General features: G+C 45.1%; 1 protein-coding gene across 1 annotated transcript in view; it reads right to left on the minus strand.

Annotated features, from left to right (window-relative positions):
- The window catches only part of C1QTNF7 (C1q and TNF related 7), a 77,878-nt gene extending 55,463 nt beyond the window's left edge, over positions 1-22,415 (minus strand). The window contains exon 1 of the mRNA XM_065914291.1: positions 22,162-22,415. The gene's annotated coding sequence lies outside the window, so the exon portion shown is untranslated. The remainder of the gene's footprint in view (positions 1-22,161) is intronic.
- Between the last annotated feature and the right edge of the window lie 1,799 nt (positions 22,416-24,214).

A 24,214-nucleotide genomic window follows, 5' to 3' on the forward strand; every position in this document is an offset into this window, starting at 1 on the left:
ACTGCAGCCCGGCAGGCTCCTCTGCCCACGGGATTCTCCAGGCAGGAATCCTGGGGTGGGTTGCCATGCCCTCCTCCAGGGGATCTTCCCGACCCAGGAATTGGACCCGAGACTCTTGTGACTCCTGCATTGCAGGTGGATTCTTAACCCACTGAGCCACCTGAGAAGCCCCCAAACACCCATATCTTGGGTATTTTCTGAAAATCATGAAATAAGCATTTTCACCATGAAAATTAAAATGATATGGAGGTATACAAAGAAAACAGTGAATCCCTTTTTCACAAACCCCCTCCTTTGAATCCTAGTTCTCCAAGATTCCTAGTACCCAACCCACATGCACAATACTCCACACTTTTCTTTTTTCAAACTCTGTACAAGCACGTTCACATACTATGATAATTTTCTTTAGAAAGCTGGATGCTTGTTTTCTACAACTTGCTGTTTCTCTCCATGGTGTTCAGTGGTTGTCCGTCCCTGCCCTCAAGTCTGAGGTTCTGTGGTCTAAGAGAAGTCTGAGTCATCCGGACATTCCCCTAAGGATATACATACATCAGGCTGCCAAGTTTTGTCAATTCAGCGATCTCTTAAAAAAAAAATTTTTTTTTTCAATTGGAAGATAGTTGCTTTACAATGTCATGTTGATTTCTGCCATACAGCGTGAATCAGCCATTGGAATACATACGCCCCCTCCGTCTGGAACCTCCCTTCTATTGCACCCCCTCTTCCCACCCCTCTGGGTCATCACAGAGCCCAGGTCGAGCTTCCTGTGTTATACGGTAACTTTCTGCTAGGTATCTGTTACACATGGCAATCTACATGTTTCCATGCTAATCTCCCAATTCGTCCCACCCTCTCCTTCCTCCGCTGCATCCACAAGTCTATGTCTTGTTCCCTGTGTCTATGTCTCCATTCCCGCCCTGCAAATAGGCTCATCAGTACCATTTTTTTCTGGATTCCATATATGTGTGTTAACATACAGTATTTGTTTTTCTATTTCTTACTTACTTCACTCTGCATAACAGGCTCTAGGTTCAGCCCGTCCCCCACAAACTGACTCAAAGTCATTTCTTTTATGGAATTCAGTGATTTCTTATGAGCTCTCGCCATGCCCCAAGCTCAGAGAGGTGACCTCATTGACCTAGGTCACACAGAAAGGGAGTGACCAGGAGTGACAGTTCTCGAACTCATCAGAATTCTCAGGGGACCCTCTGAAAACCACAGATGTCCAGACCCCACCCCACCGGTTCAGAAGCAGGATCTTTAGGGGTAGGGCTTGGGAGTCTGCATTTTAACAAGCTCTCAGGTGATTCTGGGGAAGGTCTGGTTGGGAACCCACTGCTCTAAAATGTGTGTTAGCTTTCCCAGAGGGTCTGCTCCCTCCCGCCTTCTCGCAGACACTGAGGGGGAGTCCCCTCGGGAGTGGCCCCGAGGGATGAGTGCCCAGTTAGGGAGACTGTGTCTCCAGGCAAACTCACAGTCTATTTCTGAGTTTTTATTGCCATTGTTATGATACTTTGTGGCTCAGCTGGTAAAGAATCCGCCTGCAATGAGGGAGACCTGGGTTCAACCCCTGGGTTGGGAAGATCCCCTGGAGAAGGGAAAGGCTGCCCGCTCCAGTATTCTGGCCTGGAGAATTCCATGGACTGGATAGTCCATGGGGTTTCGAAGAGTCGGATTGATTTTCACATATGATTCTTCCTAGCTGGCGGTTAGCAGGGGCCCAGACTTTGGCATTCACCTCTCTTCCTGGTTTCTCTCCCCCTACACTTTCACTGAAATCCCTCTTGAATGCTTTGTTTTTTTAAGAATGAGAATTATTGCAGTTTCTTGCTAGGAGATGAAGAAAGGACGTATGTGGACAAGGAGACAGAGCAACTTCATAAGGGATTCCCGGCTCAGGCGTCTCTCCCGTTATCCCGTCTAATCTCCCCGCCCCGGGAACCTCCTGGTCTCAATTCACAGTGCGGGAAGGAGCCTGCCTCTAAGGGAGGTCCCGCAGGACTCGCGGAGCATGCAAGGCGGTGATCACAGCCCTGGGCTGGGCGGCGCCCTGGGTCAGATGCCTGTAACGGAGCTGAAGGGGCAGTGGGCTTGGGAGAGAAGGTTCAGTTCACCTACAGGGCCTGCCCCTCCATCCTTTTCGGCCCTGTGGGGCTGACATGGAGGTCGTGTCCACGCTGGGCCACTGTGGTGAGGAGTCAATGAAGCGAGGTTAGGTCAGTGCCTCTAGATGCACAGACAGTGGCAGGGACCGCGACGGGTGAACGTGCAGTTCCAGCCTCCTGGGAGAAAATGGAGCCGGATTTCTCCATCTCTGCAGTGGAGTCTAGGATTTTCATAAGAATAGCATGTAAATGCCATGTGGATGAGACAGAGGATGAGATGGCTGGATGGCATCACAGACTCAATGGACATGAGTTTGAGTAGACTCTGGGAGTTGGTGATGGACAGGGAGGCCTGGCGTGCTGCAGTCTCTGGGGTCGCAAAGAGTCAGACACGACTGAGCAACTGAATTGAACTGAAATGAAAACTTTCTCTAACAAAGCCGTTCAAACACTATCATTCAATCCAGGGCTAAAGAAATATTCTAGAAGACCTCGTTTGCTCCTGCGTAAAGTAAGTCCAGGTAGTAGCCTAGACATCATGAATATTCTCTCCCATCCCTCCTTCCCTCTGTGGTCTCTTGCCTCTCTGCCTACCCACCTGTTTGTGGGGCCTGGTGGTGCCTGGTGAAGTTGAGTTGAAGTCTGTAAGATCAGGGTTCAAATCTTACCTCATCTACTTAATTTCTTTATGCATCAGCTTCTTAATCCAGAAAAAAAAGAAAGAGAATTAAAATACCTACTAATCCAGATGATTTTGAGGGCCAGTAACAATTGTTGTTATTTATAAGATACTTAGTATATGCCCCCTGGAGAAGGAAATGGCAACTCACCCCAGTATTTTTGCCTGGAAAAATCCCATGGACAGAGGAGCCTGTCGGGCTACAGTTCATGGGGTTGCAAAGAGTCAGGCATGATTTAGCGGTTGAACATGAGTATATGCCGACTGCTTTACCTGTATTAATACATTCAGTCTTTATAGTTATCCTATGAGGCAGGTACTACTATGATCCCATTTTGCAGATGAGAAGACTGAGAGAGCGAGAGATTAATAAACTTGCCCAAAGTCATATAGCTAGTAAGGAACAACTCTACAATTCTCACTAGTGTGTGTGCTCAGTAGTGTCCGACCTTTTACAACTCCATGGCCTGTAGCCTGCCAGGCTCCTCTGACCATGGAATTTTCCAGGCAAGAATATAGGAGTGGATGGCCATTTCCTCCTCCTGGGGATCTTTCTGACTTAGGGATTGAACCTGTGTCTCCTGCATTGGCAGACAGATGCTTTACCACTGAGCTACCTGGGAAGTCCAACTCTCACTATTTCGTTTTCTCAGATGAAAATTCTGAATGTAAAGGATAACCTGCATTGACTGTGTTAATAGAAGAGAACAAGTCTCTTAACCTGTGGGTAATTTTGCCCAGATAGTGATACTTTTTCCTGCTAGCTTTTTTTCTTCCTGCTTTCTTTTTGCAATACAAACTTAAGCCCCACCACATGGATAAAGCTCTCTCTCTTATTTTCAAATGGCTTATGATTTATAAGGCATATTTGCATATATTGCACTTGAGTTTTAATAGCACTTGTAGCCATGAGACACAGTAAGTGTTGTTATGAGCCCATATTTGGAGATGAGGAAACAGAGCCTCAAAGTGAGGGCAGGACACCCAGTGGGATTCTCAGCTCTCTTCTGACTGGCTCTGGTTTCTGGACTGTGAGTTGTAATGTTCCTGCAGAGAGCCCTGCTTTTTACTGTCTACCCGCTATCTGTTCCTGCTTCTGGAAGGGCCTCTTGATTTCCCCCTGGGGACCTTTTTCTCTCTCCACCCATGTTCCAGCCTTTCCAGGTCATTACATGGCTCTGGTCACAGTGATTCATTCTTGGGGGTGGGGAAGGGCTAATGACTTACACGAGTCCAGGGAAACTCAACGCTGGGATGACTTTAAGATGTGAGCCTGGAGCTATTGGTGACCCTTTCTGCCTCTTTCAGGAGAGACCTGATCAACCACAAAACCACGTCAGAAAAAAGCAGAGCTAAGAGATGCAGAAAAGACAGGGATTCAGACTGTGTTCTTTAGAGGACCTGGTTCCAACCGAACCTGAAGTTGAACTTCTACTCCAGACTTATGCATTAATGAATTCCTCCCCCACCCCCTATTTTTTTTTTGCTTTGAAGCATTTGAATTGGGTCTTTTCTCACTTTAAGTTGAGAGAGTGCTAGCTAATAGCCTTTCCAGAGAAATTGCTTCTCAGGGCATTATTTAATTTTATGATTTAATTATTTTTCCCCTATTTTAATTAGAATGCCTGATACTGATTAGGTGCCCATAAATATTCATCAATTCATTAATCATAAGTTTAGTAGAAGATGAGAATTTTGAACTATTGCTTAAAAATCTTTGCACACTGGGCAAATATGAACTTTCTTGAAATATCCAGAGAAATTTGGAATAACTTTTCTTTGGGGCTCTTTCCAACATGCTTTATTTCCCTCTGAGATCAACCATAATTCACACGGGTTTACACTGGAGAAAGTCATATTTTATTTTTAGTGCTGTGTGCTCAAATTCCTTCCGAAGAATTTTTATCACTTAAGCCCAAAGATCTGATTTTTCTGAAGTACAAGGTGGACCATCTTGCTCCTCTTCGTATAATGCTCCATGGATTCTATAGATCCCAAAATGGATCTATAGATTTTAAGGGATACACTGATGTCATGCTCAGTTTGATCTATCAATTTGGTTACACTTCAGCTCCCAGTTTCTCACCAAACATTCATCTAGCTTTTGCACAGAGGGTATTTTGTAGATGTGATTAGAATCTGTAACTGGTTGACTTTAAGTAAGGGAATTTCCTAGATAATCTGGGTGGACACAATTCAATCAGTTCAAAGGTCTTAAGCACAGAGCTGGGCTTCCCTGAGAAAGAAGAAATTCCACTTACAGACCTTAGCATCAGCTTATCCCTGACAATTTTAGTCTGCCTTTCCTGGAGGTCTCCCGGACAGATTTCAGACTCTCCAGACAATCTTCCCAACCACATAATCCAGTGTTTCACAATACATCTCTTAATGTATATATATTACCTTCAGCTGATTCTGTTTCTCTGGTTGAACACTGACATATACAACCCCTCATTCCCCAAAGAGTTAGGTGGGAGGGGAAATAAAACCATCATGTTCATAAGGACCCTTGTCCCATCACAAAGACCAAGTCTGTGGGATAAAGGCTGAAGTTTTCAACATGATGCACAGTTCTCCATAACCTGCCTCTGCTGACCCTATCCTTTCACATCTCAACCAGGATTACCAATGCACCCGGGCCCCTCTAGAGGGTTCATGAACGTCTATGCTGGGAGCAAGGAAGGCATCTCAGAACTCCCTGGGTGCTTCAGGTAAGGCTTCCCACTCTCTCAGCTCCAAGCCTCTGTGGATCTGTCAAGGTTTTTGCTTTTCTTCTCCTTTCCTCGTCAGCCTCACTCACCACCACTCTGTCTTGAGACCCTCAGGGAAGCCTCATCACATCCTTTATGCAAGTTCATGCCCTTCACACTCCCAGGTCATCACTCATCCCATGGACTCTCATTCTGATGGCCCCTTCTCCAGCCCAGCTCCCACCCCTTCCAGGGGTAGCCCAGATGTCCTTCCCTAGTTTCCCTTGGAACTCAAGTTCCACTCATACCAGCAAAGTCCTCTGTGTCCTCTTCCTCCTTTGTGGATGTTCTTTCACTTCCTTGCTCTGACCAAAGCCTGGGTCTCCACTGAGGTCATTGCTGTCCCTGCAGCCCACTCAAATGGTAGCTGCTTCCTACTTTACTCCTCATTCCACTGGGCCTGGAGGTGAAGTAAGTCACCTCTTTGCTCCTTCCTGCTCTTTCCAGATCATTCATTCTCCTGCCATCTTGTATCCCTCCAGTACTGAGTCTCATGTCGTTAGTCCATGCCATTTACCAGTCATCTCCTAATCTATACTGCGTGCCTCATTTCTGGATATGTTGGCTGCTGGCCCCGTCAGCCTCTCCAACATCACTGTCATAATTCTCAGTGACTTCTGTATCTACTTAGAAAACCCATCACCTACCCTGGCTTCACAATTTCTGTGGGAGTGTAATAAACACACAACATACATTGTATAGAAATAGAAATTATCTGGGTGGTTATACATACATATATAATCATACCATAATGTATAGAAATATATAAAGTAAATTTTACATATGTAGTAATATATATTACTGTATATACTAGGTACATTACTCATATGTTGCCTTCTTTAGACATTTCCCCTCCAGTCACCGCCCCATTTCACTGGTCTTCTTTATTGTAAACGCCTTGAATAACTGATCTCTATGCTCAACTCTTTAAATAAATGATATCTATAATTTCATCCCTCCCGTTCTCTCCCAAACCTACCCCATCTGGCTGCAGCCCACCACTCCTCTGAAATCACCTTTGTCAAGGTCACCAACAATCCCACATGTCTACATCAGTGGTCGCTTCTCGGTCCTCACAGCACTGACTTACAGCTGTTCCTTTCTTTCCTTCACTCATCCTGAGGAACCACTGTCTCTTGGTTTTCCTCTTGTCCTTTGTTTTTCATTGCCTCCCTTCCTGGGTCTGCTACTCCTCCTAACCCATAAGTGTTGGAAACCCAAGGCTCAGTCTCAGATCCCTTCTCTTCTCTATCGACATTCTCTCGCTTGGTGAGCCCATCCAGTCACATGACTTGAGATGTCTATTTCCAATTCAGAGCTTCCTCCTGAACTCTGGACTCACATCCAATCACCCCTAGATATCTCCACGTGTGTGTCTAATAGATTCCATGACCCTAACGTGTTCAACAAGGAGCTCCTGAGGTCTGCTTCCCCAGTTGATGCTGCTTCTTTGGATCCCTAGTTGATAACAAACTCAGATGTCCAGGCCAAATAACTTGGAGACCCCTTGATGCTCTTCTTCCCATGAATCCTTCTGACTTTCCTTAAATGTTACCTCAAGCATCTTAAACATTATCTCAAGCATCTCACCATTGCTCAGCATCTCTATGGCTGCCACCTTTGCCCTTATCAATGGAATCTCTTGCATGAATTAGTGCAATCACATCAATTTGGACTTCTTGCTCCTGATCTTGGGGAAGCCACTCAACAGAGAAATATTGTTATGATCCCCAGATTGATCCTTCATGGGAGGTCCATATGACCCTTCTTAGGGTGAAAATGAAAGGTTTAGAATGAGCCACAGGTCTGCCCTTCTCCACCACGTTACCTCATGGTCTACTTCTCTCTCCTTCACTCATTGCTGCTCCAAACATACTGTCTCTGTGCTGCTCCTGAAGCATATTCCTGTCACAGAAGGATTGCTTACATTCTTCTTCCTGCCTGGAAAGATTTCCCTCAGATGCGTATCTCTGTCTCTATCTCTACTGCATCTCTATTTCTATGTCATTGTGATATTGTGATATATGAATATTTGGTCTTCCACTAGCTTCTGACACAGAGCTTCTGAAACTCTTGGAATTTCCTAAGTGATGAGACCCATAAAGGTATCACCTACTATGTTATTGTTGTTGTTTAGCAGCTAAGGGTTTATTCGGGATCAGCAGAGAATTGCAATTTGTGCTCTACAAAACCACACTGAGCTGTGTGCAGGGGAAGGACTTTTTTCTTCTTTTTAAAAAATTTTATTGGGGTATGGTTGCTTTATAATGTAATATTAGTTTCTACTGTATGGCAAAGTGAGTCAGCTATTTTTATACATATATCCCCTCTTTTTAAAAATGTCTTTTCCATTTAGGTCAGCCCAGGGCATTGAGTAGGTTCTCATTAGCTGTCTATTTTATACATAGTAGTGTATATATGTCAATCCCAATCCCCCAACTCATCCCACCTCCTTCTCCCTCCTTGATGCCCAAATGTTTGCTCTCTATGTCTATGTCTCTATTCCTGCTCTGTGAATAGGTTCATCTGTACCATTTTTCTAGATTCCACATATATGTGTTAATATACGATATTTGCTTTTCTCTTTCTGGCTTCCTTTTGTATGTCTGCAGGTCAGAGGAAGAGGAAGTTGGGAGGGATCTGGTAAAGAGTCCGTAGCCTTTAACTGGCTGAGCCCTTGCCAGGAAGGAAGAGGAGTCTGATCGCAGGGCATGAGAGCTTCCCCTTCTAGTCTCCTAATTCTATTTAATTGAGGTTTCTGTTTATTAATTTTTTATATTTATCCTCTATTCTCATTTATCATCTGTACTTAACCTGTAACTCCATCTAGACCAGTACCTACACAAACACTTACATTGACATCTACAGCTGTATCTGCACTTGTATCATCATTTCTACCACTTTTTAAAGATTTGCTCTCAAGCTGCAGTTGTTCAATGAAGCCTCTCTGGACCATTACTCTTAAAACTGCAAATGCAACCATTCCACACCCTTTTAAACTTTATTTTCTCCATCACATGTGTCATCATCTAACATGCTATTGTGAACAAAAATGTGGCCTGCCACTTCAGTAAACAAAGAAGGTTGCCTGCCATTCCTGTAAACAGGATGTTGCGGTCAGCAAGCCCTCAGCCACTGCAGCCACCCCAGACGGCACGCCCTGGGGGATTCAGCATGGAGAAAAACAGGCCGCTGGCCCTAGACAGTTAAGATGCGCAGCTCAGAAATGGTTTCAATGAGGACAGACACTTGCATCTTCCTGTACATAGAAAAGCAGTAAAATCATTAACATAAGTTGTTTGTTTGTTTGTGATTAGCAGTAATTTTTGATGTTTGATTACAGCAAAAACTCCTATATATCCTGGCTCCCTTTTCCCCTCTTTGAACAGTTCCTCAGAATTATCTGAGGAGTTTGTCTCTTGGGCTACAGTCCTTAGCAAGTCCTCCGAATAAAATGCAACTTGCAGCTCTTAGATTGTGCATTTTTTTTCATTGACACTGCGTGTTTACTTATTTTTGTATCACCTTTTCTTCTCATAAGATGTAAGATGCTTGAGGATAGGTATTTTCATTCATGCTTTTGGTTTCCGAGTACAGAGCATTTAGAACAACATCTGGTGAGTATTAGGGATGTGTATTGGTTGATGAAATAATTAAAGCTAGCACTATTGATTCTATGCATAAAATAGATAATTAACAAGAACCTACTGTACAGCACAGGGAACTCTACATAATGCTCTGTAGGAAAGGAATGGAAAGGAATCTAAAAACAGGGGCGATATGTCTACATAGAGCTGATTCACTTTGCTGTATAGAAGAAGTTAACACAACACCGTCAAGCAACCATTGCCATTCAGTCACTAAATTCTGTCTGACTCTTTATGACCCCATGGACTGCAGCATGCTGCCAGGCTTCCCTGTCCTTCATTACCTTCCATAGTTTGTGCAAATTCATGTCCATTGAGTCAGTGATGCTATCTAACCATTTCATCCTCTGCTACCCTCTTCTCCTTTTGGCTTCACTCTTTCCCAGCATCAGGATCTTTTCCAGTGAATCAGTTCCTTGTATCAAGTGGGCAAAGTATTGGAGCTTCAGCTTCAGCATGAGTCTTTCCAATGAAAGTTAATTTTAAAAAAGCTAACAATGTTGATAAACACTATTTTTGGGGACCCACGAGTGCTCACACACATCTAAGTCTTTAATTACACAGTTTCTGTAGTTGGCCTCCCTCCATGGGGGGCCTGGAGGAGTCTCACGTGAAAGAGACAGGCCAAGCAAAGGAACATTTTGTTAGAGCTGGTGCTTGGGTCACAAACACGGAAGAAAGACCCCAGAACCCTGGTGGTTTGGGCTGGGACTCAGGCATGGTTCGTGCTCTCTGCGGATATTACTCTCATTGCCAGCAAAGGCAGGTCCAGGAAAAACAAAAACAAACAGACAGCTTTTTCCTTTGGCTTCTAGGTCTGGTTTTGAACACAACAGTCTGGTATTTAAGCTTTTTGGCTGGTGAAATAAAATGCCACAAATAGAATGTCCTTAGTCAACTTCATTGCATTTTATGATTGGGCTTACGATGGGGTCTGTCTGTCCTTAAGGCAGAATGGTTTAATGTAAGATGTAATCTGTAAGGTGAAGATTGTCAGACTTTCAATCTATGTCCACTTTATTGTGAATTGTTTGTCAAGGGTGCCTGCAATTGGCGTTGAAACCGCAAGCGTCCTGGAAAGTCTACTGAGCACCAGAGTGGGGATGACGTCATCTCTCTAGCCTGGCCCCCCGACAGTCCATTTTCAGGACAAAGGTCCTAGTGGTCTTGGAGAATTTAAGTCCAAACCTGTCAGCACTCTCCTGTTCACAACCGGGGAAGAGCTTCGAACATCCCTCAGGATGAAGCTCAAAGCCCTAGTTCTGGGATGCTCTGGGCCGCCACTCCCTTCTGACCTCACGTGTCCACCTCACCTGCTTCTTTCCAGTCACCTGGTGTCCTCCTGTTCTTGCAACACGCCAAGCATCATCAGTCCTGCCTCCTCTCCTGCTCCTTACAGCCCAGCCCAGGTGCTGGTGTGGCTCATTCCTCTGCCTTCAGGTCTCAGCTCAGATGATGGCTCTCCACGATCCCAGCTTCTCTGACCCATCTGTCTAAACAACACATCTGCCCTCTTTTTCTTCACTTTCTTCTTCATGGTCCTCATCACTTGTGGCACGACGTGTGTGGCACACACATGAGAGCATGCACACACACACATATGTGTGTTTTCTTTGTCTATCCCTCAAACGAGCTCTGCCAGGAGTGAGTTTGCTTTCATCCCGGCTCTGTCCCAACTGCCTAGAATAGTGCCAGCCTTTTGTGGATTCTTAATCCTGTTTCCCTATGACTGTAGTGGTTTTGTGGTAATCAGAAATCCTAACAGGCAAGCCAAGTATCAATTGCTCAGTCGTGTCTGACTCTTTGCAACCCCATGGACTACAGCCCACCAGACTCCTCTGTCCATGGGATTTCCCAGGCAAGAACGCTGGAGTGGCTTGCCATTGTCTTTGGCAGGGGATCTTCCTGACCCACGGATCGAACCCGGGTCTCCTGCATCGCAGGCAGATTCTTTATCATCTGAGCTACCACAGGAGCCAACAGGCAAGCCAAAGAGACTAGTAATTACTCAGTTACATGAGATGAAAGAGGGGCTTCCCTGGTGGAGTGAGGGTGCAGAGGGTGCAGAGTCCACGTGCCAATGCAGGGGAAACGGGTTCAGGAAGATTCCACGGGCCACAGAGAGACTAAGCCCATGCCTCACAACTACTGAGCCTGTGCTCTAGGGCCTGGGGGAACGCAACTACTGAGCCTGTGAGCCTCAGCTCCTGAAGCCCGCGGGCCCTAGAGCCCGTGGTTCCGCCAGAACGAGATGCATGGGGACTGCAACTGGAGAGTAGCCCCCGCTCACCGCGCCCGGAGGAAGCCGTCACGGCAACAGAGGCCCAGCAGGGCCAAAAACAGGTTAAACAAAAACTCTGAAAAGAGATGACACAGAGGGGAATAGAGAAAGGGAAAAAGGGAGAGCGAGGGAGAGAGAGGAGACTGAGATGGATGGACAGAGAGACAGCGAGAGACCAAAGACAGGGAGAGGTTGAGAAAATTACTGCTCAGAAACCCGAGACTCCTCCCCTTGTTCTCACGAGCGATTTCTCCTGGGATTTCTGAAAGCCCAGCTGAATCTAGACCTGGTCCACTCCTGTCTGCGCTCTCCCCATCATAAAGTGGGCGACGGGAGGGCGGGCCAGGAAGGGAGAAGCCAGAGCTCCCACCAGAAGCCACCGCCTGCTCCGTTTCTTCCACCAGCTACCCCTCAGGTCTGAGCACAAAATTCCCCCTAACTGACCCTTACGAGTTTAAATAATCCAAGGGAGACATTCTGAATCTGAAACGTTTGGGAGCGAAGAACCTGATCCGGCTCGGGAAAGCTGATGCTTATTAAGATCTTCAAAGGCCCAACAGGCCAACAGACCGTGTTTTAAATTATCTTCCTCTCGTTTGTCATGTCGGCAGCAATTTCAACAGCACTAAAATCCAGAGCTCCAAGAGAGCACGCCTCTTCCTGCACGCACCTCTTTGCTGGAGAAGTTCCAGAACATTCTCCATACTCGTGGGTCACGGAGAGAGAATTTGTGTGGTCACAGGGGCCTCTCTGACACAGGCTGCACTTGGGCCAAGTTATTTCCAAAGCTGAGATGAGTTTAGAGAGGTCTTTCTGGTTCAGGGTTTAAAATAAAAGTTTCGGGAAGGCTCACGTGTTTCACTTAAAATGCAAAATATATGGGTAGTGTCCTGGTGTCTATTTTTATACGAAGCCTTTTGGAGACAAACATTTGCTATCAATTTCAACCTGCCAAGTGGAAAGAAGGGAATATAATTTTTTTCTAGTGCTTACTTACTCTCTTACAATAACTTGTCTGGATGCATGCAATACACACTTAACCAGCTCACTGCCCTGATCTTAAGCTATGGTCCCAGTTCCAACCTTCTAGAGAAGAACAAAGAGCATCGTCATGATTCCTTCAATTTCCCTCTTATCCTTAATTTGGGCTTCCCTGGTGGCTCAGTGGTAAAGAGTCTACCTGCAGTGTAGGAGACCCAGATTTGATCCCTAAGTTAGGAAGATCCCCTGGAGAAGGGCATGGCAACCCACTCCAGTATTCTTGCTGGGAAAATCCCATGCACAGAGAAGCCTGGTGGTCTACAGTTCATGGGATCACAAAGAGTGAGACATGACTGAAGTGACTAAGCATACACACACACGCAGGACCATCTTTAATTTACTCATGTTCCCATCCATCCTCTCTCACATCCTGCCTGTCTCAGTGGACACAGGTGTGAGTCAGGACCCATGATTGCTCAAGCCCAAGCCTTCCCCAGTCCATCCTAAAGGAAATCAACCCTGAATATTCATTGGAAGGACTGATGCTGAAGATGAAGCTCCACTACTTTGGCCACCTGATGCAAAGAGCCGACTCATTGGAGAAGACCCTGATGTTGGGAAAAATTGAAGGCAGGCGGAGAAGGGGGTGGCAGAGGATGAGATGGTTGGGTGGTATCACTGACTCAGTGGACATAAATCTGAGCAAACTCCTGGACATAGTGAAGGACGGGGAAGCCTAGCATACTGTAGTCCATAGAGTGGCAGAGTGAGACACAACTTAGTGACTGAACAACAACCACAAAGCCTTTCAGGAGTGCTTGTTTGAACCCACCTCTCACTTCACCTGGATGACCTTCTCTCATTCCTTATGTCTTCAACCTCCACCACTGGCTGGTTGCTTTCAGCCTGTACTAAGGCACAAGTCTCTTTCTACCCTTGAAATAAGCTTGACCTGGCTCCCTTGACCTACCTCTAACCACCATGCCTCTCTGTTCTTCCAAGGAAAATAAAATTTGTTGGTTAATGGCATATTTTAGACCCCAAAAGGAGATGACTTAGGGACTGAACAATACCAGAAGGGGTGAAGGAGGCAAATCTACTCTTCAGAGGTTGCTCCCTAAAAGCATCCATGTATGTCCAGACATTCTGTGCTTGGGAGTAGGTGGTGATGACTGTTTCCTAATTACACCAAAATGAAGGTCCAAACCTTGTGTAAAATTTCCCAGATCTCCTTGGTTTCTAGAGTGTTCCAGCCAAGACCAGCTAGAAATTAGACACTGACCATTAAGGGTGAGAGGCTTGGGGGAGGTGTCTGCAGAAGTGTCTAAATAGGGCAAGGAACATATAAGGACAATGGAGGGTCGCCATGGTTTCTGTTCTGGTTTTGAGGCTTTATGGACAGAGTAATCAGTGTCAGGAGGGTTTGAAAGGAGTGTTTCCAGGAAAACTTTTCAGGAGGATGTTTCCAGTAAAGACTTAAGTCTTTGAGTACAAGCACAGCTACTTTGGGGCCAGGTGACTCAACGTGTGGACATGGTTCTCTCCCTGGTGAGTCAGATGGTAAAGAATCTGCCTGCAATGCAGGAGACGTGGGTTTGATCCCTGAGTCAGGAAGACCGCCTGGAGAAGGAAATGGCAACCCACTCCAGTGCTTTCACCTGGGAAATTCCATGGACAGAGGAGCCTGGTGGTCTACAGTCCATGAGGTCGCAGAGTAGGACACGATTGAGTGACTAAACAACAACAGCTAGCATATTTCCTCAATGATCTTCCCATCAACCAGGTGAGATAGGAGGGGCAGGCATGGTCACTTTTTTTTTTTCCAGCTAAGGATCCGAAGAATATGTTTAAATAGGTTGTTAAAAGTCACAGAATTCATATGTGAAGGAGAACCCGTGGCTTTGAACTGCATTCTCTCATTTTCCCCCACCTTAAAATAGTGCAGAAATCAGATTTTGGCTGCTGGCTAGATTTTGGCTCTGCAAATCTGTGAGCTCTTTTCGGTTTGTTTTGTTTCCTCCTTTTAATTTCACAGCGGTGACTATGAGGTGATAAGCTCTAATCATCCATCTTTGACTGGAAAGGTCGGAGTGACATGGGGAGATAATTAAAATGGAAAGAAAGTCAATTTAAAACCTGGCTTCCTGGGGTAAGATGAAGATAATGTATTGAAACAGCTGAATGTCTCTGTGAAGGTTTTAGCTCACATCTCGACAACACAGAACAAATTGCACAAATTCTAGGAACCACATCCCTTGGTAACAAACACTGAAGTCACTTTTTAAAAGGTCACCAAATGGCTCTATTGACTTGGTTTTGTAACATGTCACAAGCAGATGGCACTTTGAAGCAAACGAAGCAGCTTGAAAAACAAAATTGCTTAGACATTTTTGTCTGGTTTGCTAAGATAATGTGATGAAGCCCAAAATGAAAGAATCTTGGCGTGTGTTGATTGAGAAAGCCTACACACCATTCAGCGGCTTTGTTCTAATTTCTTGCAATCAAAGGGTTGAGCCTTCAACTGTCAGCTCTTGGCTGAGTTGGGTTTTATAAAGGTTTTTGCACTTGCAGAATAAAAGGTGCAAAGCAAAAGAGAAGAGAACGACTATTTCTTGAACGTCTATTACCTGTCAGACTCTTTATATATTATTTAATTTAATTCTAAAGCTATCCTATGGGTAACTATTATTACTCTTATTTTGAATAAAAGATACTGAGGTCCAGAGACATTCCACACCTAATTATTTATTGAGCTTGGATTCACACTTTGATCTGACATCTGATACATTTCTTTCCATTACTTTGTAGTACTTCAGATAGAATGCTGTCCCCACCTACTTCTTATCACTTTTTTTCAAAAACTATTTTCATGCTTCCAATCAAGTACTAAAATAGATGCAGCTAAAATTTTTTATGTAATGTAGTATCAAATTACAAACATAGTTATAGCATATATTTTGACAAATACTGTCGGTTGGCTCACTTGCAACCCATCCCAATCCACTTCTCCCCTGCCTTTTTTCTACATGGAAGACTGGAAACAGTACAAACTTCCAGATCCCTTGCAGCTAAGGGTGGCAGTTTGACACAGTTTGGCCAATAGAGGCATATGAAAATTCCCAGAAAAGGATTTTCCTTCTCAAATAAAAGCCAAAGTTTGACAAGAAGGTTTTTGCTTTCTTGTCTGGGATATGCCCTCAATGCCTGGAGCTGCAGCAGCCATCTTGCTCTCGTGAGGATGAAAGCCACATGATAACACTGTTGAAACAGGAATATAAAAGGATCCTGGTTTCTTGGTGATGTGTGAATATTCCACCATCTTTTGATCCCCTACTTCTCAGCTTCTTCTTATGTGAGAAAAACAAACTTCTTCCATGTGAAAGAAACTGGGCTTGCTAATACTCACAAATGCAATCCTAGCTGATACACATAATAGGTAGAATTTTAAAAGACATTCTTGCTTTCCAACAATGTTCCATTTTCATGCAACGTTGGTCCTGATTTGTAGCTCTGAAGCATTGGAAGTACAGGCTCAAATTAGGTAATAGATTCATTGGAATGGTGTTCATGTAGTTTGGCACAAAGGAGGAGAGAGCTGAGATCCATTTCTAACTGTGGGAAAAGGACTAGCCGTGACTGAGTGGCTACAGTTCTTCCAGAAAGTCTAGCCATCCCTTCAGCCAAAGCAATCAGCGTGGAGCAGGAGAGGGAGAGTAGGAAGTGGGGACTAAACCCATCACCCCGTTTCTGCCTTGCAGTGATAGAGTTCATCTTCAGATGGGAAAACTAGAAGGAAACTAGGGGAATCATTTTGTTATCTTTTCACCTTGGGAAAGGACCACACTAGAGTCATACTAGATGTATATGATAACTGATCTGGTTTTAATAGACCTCCAAAGAAGACAAATCCTCTGCCTCTTCCCTCAGGAGGCCATTTCAACATTTAAAAACTTGCAGTAAATTCTGTTTTTTAACTTAAATAGGATGTGTAGTGTATGTGGGAATTAAAGAGCCCTTTATCTTTCTGAAGCAGAGTAGTCAAGTGGCATGCTGATTGGCTGTGAACTAAGGCAGCCCTAGATTCAAGTTGTAGTTCTGCCATTTATTGGCTGATGAACTTAACTACTGTTACTCAACTACACTGCATCTCAGAGTCTCACCTGTAAAATAAACAGAGACATAGCCACACTACAGGAGGATCGTGGCAAGGAGCTAATGTATGTAAAAGGTTGAAACATCATTTGCATTAAACATAAGTGCACAAGGAGGTGAAGGGAGGGTGGGATGAATTGGGAGATAGGGGTTGACATATATACACTACTGTGTGTGTGTGTGTGTGTGTGTGTGTGTGCGTGTGTGCGTCCGTGCGTGCGTTCAGTCACTCAGTTGTCTGACTCTTTGCAACCCTGTGGACTTTAGTCTGCCAGGCTCCTCTGCCCATGTAATTTTCCAGGCAAGAGTACTGAGTGGGATGCCATTTCCTACTCCAGAGGATCTTCCCGACCCAGGGATCAAACCCTCATCTCTTGCATCTCCGGCATTGGCAGGTGGATTCTTTATCACTAGCACCACCTGGGAAGCCCCACATACACTATTGATATTTTTAAAATTCATAAAATAGGGCTTCTCTGGTGGCTCAGTGGTAAAGAGCCCATCTGCCAATGTAGGAGATGCTGGTTCAATCCCTGTGTCAGGAAGACCCCCTAGAGAAGGAAATGGCAACCCACTCCAGTATTCTTGCCTGGAGAATCCCATGAACAGAGGAGCCTGGCGGGCTATAGGTCATGGGGTCACAGAAGAGTCGGGTAAGACTTAGTGACTAAACAACAACCATGTAAAATAGATGAATAGTGAGAACCTACTGGATAGCTCAGGGAATTCAGTGCTTCAAGGTGACCTAAATGAGAAGGAAATCCAAAAAAGAGGGAATCTATGTGCATGTATAGCTGATTCACTTTTCTCTACAGCAGAAATTAACACAGCATTGTAAAATAACTATACTCCAATAAAAATTAATTTTAAAAAATGTAAGTGCACAATAGTAGTTCCCTACCCCATTGCTCTCCCTACTGGACAACAGTTCACTGCTTACAATTGTTTTAGAGCTTCAAGGAGCATCACGGAATTGCCCACAACTCTCTCTGCTACAAGGGCTTCCTGTGGCTCAGCTGGTAAAGAATCTGCCTGCAACCAGGAGACCTGGGTTTGATCCCTGGGTTGGGAAGATCCCCTGGAGAAGGGAAAGGCTACCCACTCCAGTATTCTGGCCTGGAGAATTCCATGGACTGTATAGTCCATGGGGTCGCAAAGAGTCGGACACGACTGAGCGACTTTCTCTGTACTACCGGTTAATTAACTCCAATGTCCCAGTCTCATCCTCTTTGCTCTAACTCTTCAGCCTTTCGATTCTAACTTTGAATTTTCTAACATTGGACCGTGTCTTCAAAACAGTTTTTAATAATGTGCTTGCAATTTGGAGAGATCACAATTTTATAAATTAAGCGCTAAATATCAGCGTTTGAGAATCGAAAATATTGACCTGTATATTTTAGGTTGCCATGCACACGAAGCTCTCATTCTAAGCTGTTGACCCATGATTGGGGTTTACCCCACGGTGCTCACAGCAAAGTGGAGTAATTAGACAGTCATCTGGATCATTACAGCCAAGAATACTCTGGCCACAAATATTTGGCGAATTTAGAGACAAAGACTCCTCGGGTACAGGTTATCTGCACTGTGACCTTACTTTGGATGGATGCCGTCTCAGCCCCGGAGGAGGTCTGCTGCACCATTTTAAGAAAGGAAATGTTTCAGACCAGGCATTGTTTTTTAAAGCCATGCACATGACTCTTGGCTAGTAGAGCGTTGGATCAGCCAACTTCTGGCAGCTTCGAATCTTGGCTGCACTGACATATGTGCGATTTCAGACTTGAAGCCACACATGAAGTCATTGGGAAGCTACACAATTCATCCCTAAAAGTCTGCCATACGGTGGGTCTTGTCTTTTCCAGCAATGTAATCCCTAGGAATTGTGATGATTTGAGCTTTGTGAAAAGAATCATTAATTAATCTTCATTCATTGAGGACATACTCATTTATCTATGTTAGGAAAAACTTCTTGAAAAAATCCCTAGGAGATGGAATGAAAGAATGAAATAACTGTAGTATAGTTTAGCTCAAGGACTTTTTTTTTTTTTTTCATACAATTACTCATGGCATAGGATCCCAAGACAGGGAAAGGAAATGACAAAACACACTTTCAGGACTAACAGAAGCCCTGTCGGTTTTCTCCAGCTCTGCAGTTTGTAGGTCACGAAGCCCAGACCTAAGAAGTTTCAGTGACCTGTCTAGTGTCACATGGCGAGTTAGTGGTTTAACCATGGTTTTGGTGTTTTCCTTATGATTCCAGAATGTGCTACCACTTCCTCAGTGAAGCAATGCCTGACCACCTTAGGTGAAGAAATATCCCCTTTTCTGCCCTTGCTAGTCACTCTGTCTCATGATCAGATTTTATTTTTTTCATAGCACTTTTCAGTTTCCCAGATTACATTATGATTTATAATTCTGTTGTCTCCTCGTCTAAAGATACGAAGGCATAGGCTTAGGGCTCTTGTTTACTGTTCTATCTACAATAACACTTGGCACATAGTAAGTGATAGTAAAAGATCCAACCAGTCCATCCAGAGGATATCAGTCTTGGGTGTTCATTGGAAGGACTGATGTTGAAGCCGAAACTATAATACTTGGGCCACCTGATGCGAAGAACTGACTCATTGGAAAAGACCCTGGTGCTGGGAAAGATTGAGGGCAGGAGGAGAAGGGGACGACAGAGGATGAGATGGTTAAATGGCATCACCAACTCAATGGACATGAGTTTTGGTAAACTCCGGGAGTTGGTGATGGACAGGGAGGCCTGGCATGCCTGCAGTCCATGGGGTCGCAAAAAGAGTTGGACATGACTGAGCAACTGAACTGAACTGAACTGAAGTGCTCAATAAATATTTGTGGCTTGAATGGACCACAATGGGAGGAAAGGAACCCCTGTTCATTGAGCACCCACTGTGCTGTGTTCTATGCTGAGATGTTTATGTCTGTTACACATACTTGAGAGGTGACACACGAGAGTCTTGGAGGTAGAAAGTGGTGCAGCCAGAATACAAAGCCAGGGATATGTCCCTTCACACCCTGAAGTTTGCCATCACCAGAAATTATTTTCAATGTTCAGCGGTTCCTGTTCTCCCACGCCCCGTGCGGCCTCCTTCCGAGGCATCTGAAGCTCCCAGACTGGGTTATGACATCCCCCTGTTTCTGGCTTGTATCTTTCTGTCCTGCCTTACTCTCCAGAGGAATCAATCTGATGATACTTCATTCAGCACAGTAAACATTCTATGTTGCTGATTTTCTGTGTAAAGCTGATTGAGTCATTTTCTCATATTAGGGACACAGCTCATGCTATTCGAATATGGTGGTGAATTCCACCAAGTTGTACTGACTTGTGACAAAAAGCTTCCAAAGGGAAAGAAACGTATCTTATGCTGATCATCGGAGACTGATGCAATCAGAGGGGTTGATGACAAGCAGTTCAGATGGTCACGGCTTAGAAGGTGATGTGTGCCAAGAGATGAGAAAAACACTGGGATAGAAACAAGATAGTAAATACTCTGAAATAACATTGATTCTGACCACAGGGTGATCCATAAATTTGAATGGGGAAAAGAGCCCTCTTGTCCTTAACAGAACTTTTCACCTTCTTCAAGTGAAGTTTATATGAGATGTCGCGATCCATTTTTGCCCAGTTTACAAAACATGTTGAGAATAGCAACTGCTCAGCTTTGATGCACATCCAGACCCTCTGAAGAACTATTAACACAGGGACCTGGGGACCTGCTTTAGTTAATAGGCATAGAGAGAGGGCCTCCTGGAGGATAGCCATCACCATCCTTCGCTGGGCTTCCCCGGTGGCTCAGCTGTTAAAGAATCCACCTGCAGTGCGGGAGACCTGGGTTCGATCCCTGGGTTGGGAAGATCCCCTGGAGAAGGGAATGGCAACCCACACCAGTATTCTTGCCTGGGAAATCCCATGGACAGAGGAGTCTGGAGGGCTATAGTCATGGATCACAAAGATTTGGACACAACTGAGCAACTGAACAATAAAACAGTAGGTCATGTATGACAGAGACGAAAACGATACTTCCATTAATTCTCAAGTTTCACATGAACGCTGCTAATTAATTAATTAATTAATTAAGGTTAGTCGCTCAATAATGTCCGACTCTTTGCGACCCCATGGACCATTGCCCGCCGGGCTCCTCTGTCCCTGGAATTCTCCAAGCAAGAATACTGGGGTGGGTTTCCATTCCCTTCTCCGGGAGATCTTCCTTTGATCCAGGAATCAAACTTGGGTTTCCCACTGTCATTACCTTCATTTTATGGACAGGACGTTGAAACACAGAGGAGTTAAATAACTGACACCGGGTCACACAGAGGCTAACTGGGGCCAAGTTGCCAAGTGCTCTGGTTCCAAACACAGCGCTTTTCACCAGAGCCACCTGCTCCACAGACCACGAGACACATGGCAAGCAGCGTGCCAAACACATGGCAAAGACCCAGTGCGCGGTTCCCCGGCCTTGAAGAATTTCCTTTCACATTCCAAGCTTGCATCCTTCCATCTCATGACTCTCTGCACCACATGTGTTCCCGCAGCCCTGGGGTTCTTGATGAGGGACCCTGGAAAAGGACACGGGGTCCCGGGGAGAGCCGTGGGGACTCATGGAACAGAGCTCCATCAGATCAGAGCTATTTCTTTTAAAAGAACTACATTCCGGCAATGACTTCCCAGCCCTTAACCACAGTCTGATTGAAAATACTCATAAAAGACACATGCTCCAGAGCCATGTGTTATTTATGAAACTATGCAATCCATTCATGCAATTACCATTTATACAAACCCATAGTTTTACTAACACTGCCTAGATATTTACATTTGTATATTGCAATGAATGTATTGTCTCCCCTACAGCTGCATGCAGGGACAGGCACATTTATTTAATAAAACAAATAATAATGTATTTATTATTTATTTGAGTAATAAAATAAAAGTAATAAATGTAAATACACAAATAAAAGTAAATAAATCAGCACCCTTAGCCCAAAATAAATTGAGGGGGGTATAACTCAGTGGTAGAACATTTGGTTGCAAAAATAAATTGAGCACACAGTTTATACTGCTGCAAGGTAATTCTCCACAGGAGAACAAGAGTGCTAATGTTTTCTTTCTCTTGTACTCAAAAGCCTACAACACAAAGGGAACACCTTTCACCTGAATTATTTAGGCTCTGACGCGATGACAATTTTGTGTTTTGGGGGGAGGTGGTGGAGCCCCTTCCATTTGCTCCACAAGTGCGCACATGCACGTCACACTCCTCTTGTTTATGGATCTATAACCATGAAGGGAGGGTGTCTACCCAGTCCAGGGCTGTTTGCAAAATGAACCCAGCAAAGCCGGTTCTGACGACTTTTGCTTGCTTTCTTTTGTTCCACAGGAGCAGCCCTCAGAGGAGATGTGTCATTGAGTAAGTCCGGGTCAGTAAACACCCCCTCACCCTCAGAGTAGGGCAGAGAAAGAGGAATACCCGCACGAGCCAAAAAAGACTCATCTCTGGGAGAAAAAAAGCCTGCAGTTGTTCATTTCAATCGCGAGAGGGGACGCTGTACTTACATCCCTCGCAAGACCTTCCGGCAGCCGGCGTCTTTGAACTCTACTGCACACAGATGCGGAGCTTTCCCGTGAAATCCTCTTCCCGTTGGCAGTGAGGAGGACACATAGCTCTTTGGGGCTTTAGATTGATAAGTAATTTCCTGGTTTATTTCCAAAGCATCTTCCCAGACTTTGAGCAGAGGCAGCGGGGGAGAGAGGCCAACCAGCCCCACGCAACGCAGAGATGCGCGGCCTACACAGACCTCCCAATGGTTTGATCGAGCCTGAAAGAAGGGTTTGTGAACCTCACAAACAAAAACAAATCTCCTCCTCTCTCTGTTGGCTCACTCCCCGAATCGCACTTGAGAAACAGCACAAAGTCTGGAGGATATTTGCTCTACAAGTGTAAAATTCAAGTGAAACGGTGTCACATGTTTTTTGCTGGGGGAAAACCAGGGGCATCTTTGACAGGTCTTCAGGGCGGGTCGTGAGTGTTTTCTCACAAACCTCTTTAGAGATTGTTCTTGGAGATCAGGCCACCCAGTCCCTTCAGTTCACAGAGGCAGGAGATCAAGTCGAGGGGTGACAGGTCTAAACTAGGACCACACGGGTGGTGAGGGGATGGACTGGAACCAAACGACTTCCTGGTGATCAGACCAGAGCTCTTTCCCCTGTTAGGAGGTGAAGACAGACACGAGGGTTTGAAATCTGGCTCTTGGTCTTTCCCATGAGACGCCATGGACCTCTATCCATGGAATCCTCCAGGCAAGAATACTGGAGTGATTAGCCATTCACTTCTCCAGGGGATCTTCCCAACACAGCGATCGAACCTGGGACTCCCGCATTGCAGGTAGATTCTTGACCTTCGAAGCCACCATGTAGACTGGAGAATTCCAAGGACAGGGGAGCCTGGCAGGCTACAGTCCACAGGGTCTTGAAGAGTCGGACTCCCTGAATGATTGGCATTTTCATTTTTTTTCACTTTCTTGATGTTGAACACTCGTCACTGGATACTTCTCTCCTTAGTTCATCTGTGTCTCAGTTTTCCCAGCTACAAAATGGGGATCCTAATAACAGCTCTCCCTGCTTGGTTATACGTTGGGCTGGCCGAAAGTTTTGTTCGGGTTTTTCTATAACATCTTACAGAAAAATCTGAATGACCTTTTTGGTCAACCCAGTAGTATGGTGATTGCTGTGAATAAGTTTCATCAAGGAAGAAAGCAATTGCACTATATGATGGATTTTTACCAACCTGGCCCACGTTACACTCTTCTCTTCTTGTGATGCTCATGTTCCACCAATATTACTTTCTGTGCTAGAAGAAGCCATCAGGTGACTTGGAGGGAGGAGAATATAGGTTGGAAAATGGGATGGAGCATGGAGAAAACTTTTGATTTGGAAAATCAGGTCAAGATCAGATGACAAGATGGAGCCAATTCAACATTTGCTATGGAAAGGACACTGGTTCTGAAATCAGAAAGGCAGGGCTTGGCCACTGCCTCTCACACTTGCCAGCCATGGGTGGTGGTGGTTTAGTTGCTAAATTGTGTCTGGCTCTTTGAGACCCCATGGACTGTAGCCTGCCAGGCTCCTCTGTCCATGGGATTTCCCAGGCAAGAATACTGGGAGTGAGCTGCCATTTCCTTCTTCGGGGGGATCTTCCCAACCCAGGGATCCAATCCATACATCCTGCTTGACAGGCAGATTCTTTACCACCAAGCCACCCTGGAAGCCTTACTAGCCGTGGGAACCTCATTTAACTATTCGAAACCATACTTCCATCCCTGAGGACACAATCCCTCCTCACTGTGCTCCCCTCTGTAGGCTGCGGTGAGATTCAAATGAGGTCTTCACTGAGCTGCTACATATCAGCCTGTTTAGGCTTTGAAATTGGAAAGCAGTGTTTGCAGTGTCCAGCGCAGCACTTCACAGAGAATACATTGACAATGGTGTGGTCAACAGTCACGTCCCATTCATCTGTGGGATCAGCTCACACTCCTTGCCACCTGGGATCCCGGGCCCTTGACTTTTTGTTTTTCTCCTCTAAGGAGTATATTTCTCCTCTCCCCCCATC

The sequence above is a fragment of the Muntiacus reevesi genome, chromosome 22 (genome assembly GCF_963930625.1).
Source record: "Muntiacus reevesi chromosome 22, mMunRee1.1, whole genome shotgun sequence".
Classification (NCBI taxonomy): domain Eukaryota; kingdom Metazoa; phylum Chordata; class Mammalia; order Artiodactyla; family Cervidae; genus Muntiacus; species Muntiacus reevesi.